Raw genomic sequence first — 9,788 nt, 5'->3', positions numbered from 1 at the left:
CCAAATCCAAGTCACAATGTATAAAAAGTAATAAATTATAGGTCGAAGTACTGTCTTAAAACAAAATCTTGACTCACATCGAACAGCAAGCTTCTGACTCACATCGAACAGCAAGCTTCATACTGCCCTAATTGAATGAATTAAACAAATTCAAACAGGAAAATTAAGGGGCTAATTTCTATTAAGAAATGAGAAACTGATATGATGCACATCAACAAACGACAACCAGACTCGAAAGAAGCTTTATTCCTTACACCCTAACCTAGTGTAAAGGTTGAAAAGCATAAATTTCAGATATTAGTACTCGTTAGATATAAGAAGATATGGTATGAGTGTCAATGAGATAATTCTCCATAAAGTCACAGTTTATAAAAGTAAACCATTTTAGGTCAATTTTGGCCTCCCAACATGGAGTATTTATTAAAAAATTTAAAAAAAGAATTTGGAAACCAGTTAAATTTTCAGTATCAAAACTAGGTAATAAGCATCCCTTAGAGAGAAAACAAGGAATAGATAGCATACCTTTGAGAGAGAGAGAGAAACAGAAACGGATTAATTTATTAATGAAAATTATCTAAAGCATTGTCGAATCCAAGGGGGGGTTCCAGGGTTGGATTTGCATTTGAATGGGGACATACAGCTGAAACCCCTCCTTTGTCCTGTAAAGATCTTATTATTATTGGTGGAGAACCAAGTTTCATGGATTTTGCAGGTAAATGAGACCTCTGAATTTAAGTTTTCAAAAGTGTTCAAAATTCCTATAGGATTCCTGAGTATAAAGCTTTAGACAAAACCACAAGTTCAAGTATTGAAGAAATACAATGTTATTTATAAATTGATAAAAATTTATAGCACCAAAAATAAAGAAACCCATAATATCTCTTGTCTTATCTTTGACGAAAGTCATGGAATACTTTTTTCAACAACAAGGAGAACATAAACAGTTTATTAGTACATTTAAACAAATATAAAAAAAGAAAGATGTGATATGATTGCCAATGAGACAACTATTTTCAAAAGACCAAAATGACACAGACATTAACAACTATAGGTCACCGTATGGCCTTCAACAATGAGCAAAGCCCATACGGCATAGTCCGCTTTAAAAGGCCCCAATAAGACAATGTTAAACAATTCAAACGAGAAAACTAACGGCCTTATTTATGTAAAAAAATGATGAGTTTAATGATGAATTGTAACCACATTAGCATGAAAGAATAAATTCATTACACCTCCCAATTATGTATATTTGATGAGTTTGATAACAAACACTCTACTACTACTTAAATGGAAGAACGGGGTAGGTTTAAAGAAAAAAAAGTAGCACTAGTTTTCAATGGTCATAGCTTGTAAATCAATTTGAATACAAAAACCACATGTGAACAACTGATGGAATCATAATATATATCAATAACCCCAAAAGGAGAAAGACCTGCTGCAACAACAATATCTTTATAACCCTCCCTTCTTGTCTACAATGCCACGATTCGGAATACCGGTGTCATATGGTATTTTGAACCCCCTAAAAATTGAACCCGGGGTCAAAATACCATGCGGTAAAATGACCCCGGTAAAACTGGCAAAGATATTTTGAAAATTTTACTTAGCCATGGTATTTTGACCCCCTGCGGTATATTGAACCCCCTACCATAGACTGTCAATTTCAAAAATTCTAGCTATTCTAACTCCTTAACATAGTAATAATACTTCAATAAGTTGTTTGTATATATATTACAGTGTTCAAGCTTGAATCTCAGGGCAGAAGGGTGCTACTTGTCTGAAAAGGCACTTTAGCGCAATAACACAAATTGTAAGGGCTCTGTTTGGCAGTGTATTAAATTTATATAACATGCTGGAAAAGATATTTTGAAAACTTTACTTAGCCATGGTATTTTGCCCCCCCTGTGGTATATCGAACCCCCTACCATAGACATTCAATTTCAAAAATTCCAGCTATCCTTAATACTTATCATAGTAATAATACTCCAATAAGTAGTTTGTATGCATTTAACAAACTTTCAAAGATATTTTGAAAATTTTACGCAGCCATTGTATTTTGACCCCCTGCAGTATATTGAACCCCCTACCATAGACTGTCAATTTCAAAAATTCTAGCTATTCTTACTCCATAACATATTTGATACTCCAATTTGTAGTTTGAATGCATTTTTAAAACATGCTTGAAAGATATTTTGAAGAAAAAAAATTCCATTGTATTTTGACCCCCTCCCCCTTCCATGGTATATTGAACCCCCTCCTATAGACCTTGAATTTTAAAAATCCAAGTTTTTCTAACTCCACAACATAGTTTTAATACTCCAATAAGTAGTTTGTTTGTATTTAACATGCTGGAAAAGATATTTTGAAAATTTTACTTAGCCATGTTATTGACCATGGTATATTGAACCCCCTACTCATAATACATCTAAAGACCTTTCATGTTAAAATATCTTGCTACTGTAACTCCTTGACATATTTATTATACTCCAATTAGTAGTTTGTATTTATTTTATTAGTTTGAAAAGAAGTTTTGAAAATTTAATTTTTAAAATCAAGTGAGCCATGGTAATTTGACCCCCTCCCCCTTTTTCACCATGGAGAATTAAAACTTAAAAGTCTACCATTCTATTTCTATATAAATATTTCAAATTTCAAAGAAGTATAGTGTCCAAGCTACATGGTCTAGTTTTAATGCTTTAAGAAGTTTTTTGAATGAAATTTTGTTGGTTAAGACTTCAGAGCACTTATACCAAGCAAATATTTTTCTTTTAACCAATCATTGAAAATTGACATCCCCTTCTTGTATAAATGATTTTTAATATTTGATTAGCTTTTATGTAATGTTAAATGTTTTATTAATCATCTAGAATGAAAAAAACAGGGGGGGTTCAATTTACCATGGGGGTTCAATTTTCCATACAGGGGGGGGTTCAATTTACCATGGGAGGGTCAATTTACCATAGCGGTATTTTGACCCCGGGGTCATTTTACCATGGGGTTCAAAATACCATATGACACCGGTATGACACGATTGGTAATTGACTATTCTGGTTTGTGCACATCTAAGACCACAAACCTGTCTTTTGAATTGAATTATGTAAACTGCATGTTCCTGATCAGTATAAAGTTTGAGGATGATATTATAGTTTCTCAGGCAGATACTACAAGACAAAAGTCAAATTTGAGTAAGCCATGGATGTGTGTCTGATTTAGATTCTGTAATGCATGGAATTGTTTATTTTGACCTTTTTTATGGCTCATTGAGCAATGTTGATCTTTATCAGAATCCTCTTGTCATCAGTTAAATAAATGTTGTCTATATTCTTGTATGATGTACATGTCTATCTAAACAGACTTTATTTTTCATGACACATAATTATGTTTAACATTGTGTATCAATGACATAAGTAGGTAAGGTTCATAATTGGTGTTTTATATAGAATTTCACTGCCCGATTGATTATTTATATTAGATCAAATATTATTCCTAACATGTATTCTGATTATTCTGATGACCTCATAGACTTTCAATATAGCATGTATTCTGTGCCCTATTGCAGTATTTCCTCTTTTATTTTTATGAGTATTGGTCAATTTAAAGTATGAAAATGGTGCATATATAATACAGGTTATCTCTAATTTGGTCAGTTAGATGTTTATTATAACAGTGAGCAACACCACGGTAGACATATGTGGAGCAGAATCTGCAAACCCTTTTGGAGCACCTCAGATCACCCCCTATATTTTGGTAGGGTTCATGTTGCTAAGTCTTTAGTTTTCTATGTTGTGTCTTTTGTATTATTTTTTTTCTGTCTTTGTCTTTTTCTTTTGAGCAATGGCGTTTTCAGTTTATATTCGATCTACGAGTTTGAATGTCCCCCTGGTATATTTCGCCCTTTTTTATATGTAGAGTAGAGATTATTGCAAAGAACTATTGTGTAGCCATATATTCGATTGACACTTTATGTCAGGGTCCTTAAAAAGCAAGTTAAATCTATTATCTCATTTTACATCTCTGAAAATAAGCTCTTCCATGGACAATAAAACAATAATAGTATTATATGTCTCTGGCACTTTAATATTCAAAATGCTGCTGAAGTGACAATTATCCTTCTTACGGAAGCTTGTTGAGTGGAACCTGATGTTATTATATAATCTTATTTTAGTTTTGTAATTAAAGAAACTCTCCTTTGAACTTAGAGAAAATGTAACATTAAACCAAACGACCCTGTAATAATGGTTATACTATACTGCATATCCTCTCTGATAATTCCAGACGTTATTCAATTTTCTGGTGAAACTAGCTTAATTAAGTCTAAAAATCAACACAATCATGTCATCTTAAGTAAAATCATCTTCGGGCAATAGTTGAAACAACATCCAGACAAAGGGTTGTGATGAAAGTACTTTTAATTTCAAAGTGCATCAAACTGTATTATATTAATCCAGTCGTTATTTTCCACTGCTCTACGATGCCTACAAATATTGATGACTGAGAGGGCCAGAATTATTCGGGTTAATGGGTGGTAGTGTTTTCATGGAAATTGATTGTGGAATTATATTTATATTTTATGTTTAACTATGCATTCAAAGTATAGTCCTACTTTAATACACCACTGACATTTGTAGAAAATCTTAGAAATAGAAATTAAAATCAGACGGGTTTCTTAGTTCCCTTTTTTATTTGTAAGTTTGACATCCAAATAATAACAACTGCTTATGAATAACGATTCCTGAAATACTTACTGCAGGACATTTCAATAATATATAGGTGACATTTTAACTGGCGACCTTACTATTCATAACAATGATGAATATGTAACCTCGTGGGTTCTCTTAGTAATCAATAGGAGGTTAGGATCATGTCAATGACAAAAGGTCGACCCAAAAGTACTTCTAAAAAATAAATCACAAGGTGCATCTCAATACACAAGGTTATGTTCATATTACTAGTAATGATGTATTTCAACTTACTTAAAAAAACGTAGAGATCATGTTATCTATTGACATGTATCAAGGTCGTCTTTTAATGGTAAAAATGTGACATTTTTAAGATTAATTAAAAAGGGGGTGGGGGTGATTCTAAATACAATTTTCATTATGGGATCGGTTTTGCTACATGGTGACTTACAGATAAAAGGAGACATTTCTGTGTTCCCTTTTATGAAGATTATATGACCTTTTTTTGTTTAAATAAAAACAAGTGACCTCTCAATATCTATGACGAATAGGCGATATTTATTTCAGTAATGAATATATGGCATTCTGGTTCAGTTAAAAAATGAAAAGTTGACCTTCGTGTTCATTTTAATAATGAAAATGTTGACTTTCATGTTTATTCAGAAATGAAAATAAAGGGATCTTCATGTTCATTTCATTACAAGCAAAGGTGATCTTTATGTTCATTTTAATAACGAAGGAGGGCACCTTTATATGTTCATTTTGACTATGGGAAAGTCTACCTGTTGGTTAATTTTACGATTGAATAAATAAAATGAGGAAAACTATGTTATATAATCAACTCAATTTCCTTGGTAGAGTTTTGCTAATGATACGGAAACTCTTAAACTAAGGGTTCCAAGTGATTCAAGTTTTAAGGACACTGTCAGGAGTGTGTTGACTGATATTGAGTAATCACAACTCCGACCAGGGGTATGGTCCGATTGTCGTAATCACAACTCCGACCAGGGGTATGGTCCGATTGTCGTAATCACAACTCCGACCACGGGTATGGTCCGATTGTCGTAATCACAACTCCGACCACGGGTATGGTCCGATTGTTGTAATCACAACTCCGTCCTGTATTCATATTTATCACATACATGTTTTTCGTACGAATACGTTGGGTTTTGCATATGCAATCACATAAACATTGTTATGATAAAAAAAAAATCGCTCTATTTTGCATAATTTAAATGTGTGATTAATAGATTACAACACGTCTTTTCCATATTGAATAATAAAGGCAACAGTAGTATACCGCTGTTCAAAACTCATAAATCCATGGACAAAAAACAAAATCGGAGTAACAAGCTGTCAAGGCCGATATGGGAGTCTCAGGATGATACCAGGGTCAATATGAAAAAGGGCATGTTATAATCTATACATATAGTATGATATTTTAGGAGCATTTTAACTTGCCATGAGCAATATGATGGGTTTTTCATATGAAGCGTAAACTGCTATCTATTCCGGAGCAACTGTTATCATTTGTTTATATTTGTTTTCGCTAGCAACGAAAATCCAATTAATCGAGACGAAGGGAATAACATAAATATTACACCTCTTTTAAGAATAGCTAAATCTTATCAAAGATACCATGCTTATAAAAGTGTACGCCACAAGCGCTTTTCTATTATATACTAGTCAACAAAAGAAACGATACAAGACTTGTTTTCAAATTAAAGAGACAGTTTTCCGTTCATTGGACCAATATTAAAGGTAGTAATACTTAATCATTATGGACATATAAATCCGTTTAAAAAAATATTATTTTTGCCTTCGTGACGGTTTTTTTTTCGATTTTTTTTGGTGCAAAATTTACATAAAACGACAATTTTAAAAACAGATGTTCCAACTAATGACGCCAACCTCTCATTTGAAGGTAAAGACAGTGTTTGCCATCAATTTGTTTTTAAAAATCATACAGTTTATTCGTTTATTTGTTAAGCAAAGTTCGGCCCCACAAGAAATCGTTAAAATGTATTATACATTATCAACTGATTTACCATAGACAGTATGTGTAAAGTGATTTTCAAAAAGCGGTAACAATCTTAAAACTAATCCGAAAGGTTCCAAATTTACTGTGTGTTGTTTTCATATCTAAACCATTGATTTGAGACAAAAATAAACACAATTTTTTTTTACATTTTTTGAGATTTCAAAAAACACTTTTTTCCCCAAAAAATTGAAAAAACAATCTTTCAACCCATTAGTTACAACATGAACATTACTTGATAAGCATATTGAATATTTTTTAACAAATTTGAATGTTTTTCAGTACTTAAAAAATTATGTGTCGATTTTTTATTCAACTTTCCGCAAAACTAATTTGCACCCTATGATCGTTTACACGGAATTTAGATACTTTCTGACGCGTTTTGATTTTCATTATCACATGTGCATACATTGCAAATGAAAGCTTTTTAAAATAGTGTATCTCATTTTATATTAAAATATTTAATACTTTTTGATAAATTTTATTTCAAAGTCGTGTATCGTTTCTTTTGTTGACTAGTATAGTTTGTGTTATCAACTCCTATACTTTTGAACCTAAATCCTTGAAAATGCATGAACAGACCTTTCACATATTGAAGTTAAGCATTTGCCATTTTTGTAGAATTGTAAGAGAAATTTTATTCATTTGTCTTGCTTCGGGAACTAAGACACTAAGTTTTATCAAGTTTGAATATTTTTATTCGTTTTTATATTTTCGATTTTTATTTATTTGAATGTTTGTTTTTTACATAAATTACTAGCAATTAAACCAGGTTTAACCAACCATTTTTTTTTCTTAAAATGTCTTTTAGTTGATATGGTTTGCTTGGTTTTAGGTCCTTACCCGGATTGGTTTTCTCTCAATCGATTTAACTTTTTTTTTCAACCTTTTTTGTAATCTATAAAAATCCTGTATCTACACTTGACAGGAACCTTTTATAATCGTATTTTTACTTTAAAAAAAAAAGACAAATGAGAAAAGTAAGATGAAGTCTCACACTATATAAAAAATAGATCTATGTACTCCAGTGCAAACAGTTATTTGATCAAATAAAGTTATGGATGTCAATGAACTTTGAAAGAATATGTAGGGTTATATCAATAGGTTTGTGTAATGTTTATATCCCAGTCATGCAATATTAAAGTTGAAGTAGTTCATTGATTTTGTTGTTGTCAATATTTTTAATGCTGCAATGCTTTACATGAAAATTTCAAATACTTTACATGACTATTATTTTTCTTTTCAAATTGTGTATTACGTAATGTGCGATATTTGGACAAACAACACATGTTGAAGTTTTACAGCTAAATGATGATAGTTTAAAAACCTTTTATAATGAAAATGTGATGGAAAATCATGTCATGCATCCCAGTTATCTAGAAAATCTAGCTAAATGATAAAACTTCAAATGAATTGTAATAAAATATATCATACATTAAAGCGTCGTGTAGTCATTTAAACTTTGATCTATCCAAGATTGTTAGGTTCGTGTTATAAAATTAAGAATGTGGTTTAATGGCTAATAAAACAATAATCTAGCGGAAAATAAAAAAAACCATAAAGGTAGAGTTCTCCGCTATATTTTAGGTATCCCGACAATAAATGTGTTTAGGCTCAATATTATCTAATATTGTGTATGATGACGAACCACCTACAAACATAGAATATATGGAATATGATCTGTAGAGTCAACCGTTCATCGAATATGTATCTCTGAATGTATGTTAGAATTTTCAATAAATTGGGCACGTTGTAAATATTTTCACGGCGAACAATCAAATTAAAGTGAATGTTTAAATTAACCATTTGTATTGATATTCGGTGTAATTAAAATCTAGTATCAAATATTCGTAAACTATCCAGTATTTTTTATTTTTGCTTGTGCACGAAGCGAAGAAAATTTATCTTGAATTTCACGCATACAATTAATTGCATTCCAACGATAAAGGTTTGATTTTTGTTTCCAATTACCCCGTTAGTTTTCTCCCACAGACACATTTTTGGTAATACCCTATGTTGTGAATATTGGTTCCATTTTTAGATAGACATATAAAAATCAAATAATTATACAATTGAAACTATATTATATTTAAATTTTGTAATAACAAATATTATTTTATATCAATAATTTTGTTGACATAATCAGACACTAAAATTGTATATCCGACTCGGCTTTGGTGATATGAACCCTTAATTCATACTAATTGGCATGTAGTGGGCGTTTCTGACCGTTTGAATTTAAAAGCCTGCACATTAAAATATTATATTGTCATTAAAAGTTGTGGTTTTGTATTTTATAATGGAAATTACAGTTATTGTCCTTGAATAATCTTCAATGTCTAATACATCTGTCAAACACACTCTAGTTAAGTAGTAATGCTATAAATCACCTCTAACTGACCCTGTGTTGTCAATACAAGGGTTTTATGTGTCAATACTAAATAAATACAATCCAAGTTCATGGTCGTTCCTTATTTTTTATAGGATTTCTTTTTTATTCCACCACAAAAACAACAATATCGTTTAATAATTTTACCTAATACAAATTACTCATATTGTTTAATGATGTTTTATACAAGTTATACCATACAACTGAAGTAAGTTACACCATGTCTTGTACAATTAAATTGATATTATTTTTTACAGCTTTTTATCAATACATCAATATATGCAGCATATCTTATTCCATTCTATTTTACATTGCTTTTCTCTATATTTGGTTCAGAAACATAATCGTTCGAGTAATTATCAGTTGCCGCCTTGAATCTTCACGTTTATCATTTCCGCTGTTTTTATATAATTGAGAAGAAAAGCAAATTTCTATCCCAATTTGACTATCTTAAACCACTTGTATGATGACGTAGGAAAAGAGCAGTATTTTTAGCTTGAGTATCGTGACTTTCTTTTCGAATTCTACTATTTTATTTATATTATTATGGTTCATAAAGACATCAGTAGTATACCGCTGTTCAAAAGTCATAAAAAAATAGAGAATAAACAAATCCGAGTTACAAACTTAAACCGAGGGAAACACAACAACTATACCAACGGAACATCAGGAACACTGAAGT

This window comes from Mytilus trossulus, chromosome 6 (assembly GCF_036588685.1).
Source record: "Mytilus trossulus isolate FHL-02 chromosome 6, PNRI_Mtr1.1.1.hap1, whole genome shotgun sequence".
Lineage (NCBI taxonomy): Eukaryota > Metazoa > Mollusca > Bivalvia > Mytilida > Mytilidae > Mytilus > Mytilus trossulus.
This window is presented reverse-complemented; position numbering follows the sequence as displayed.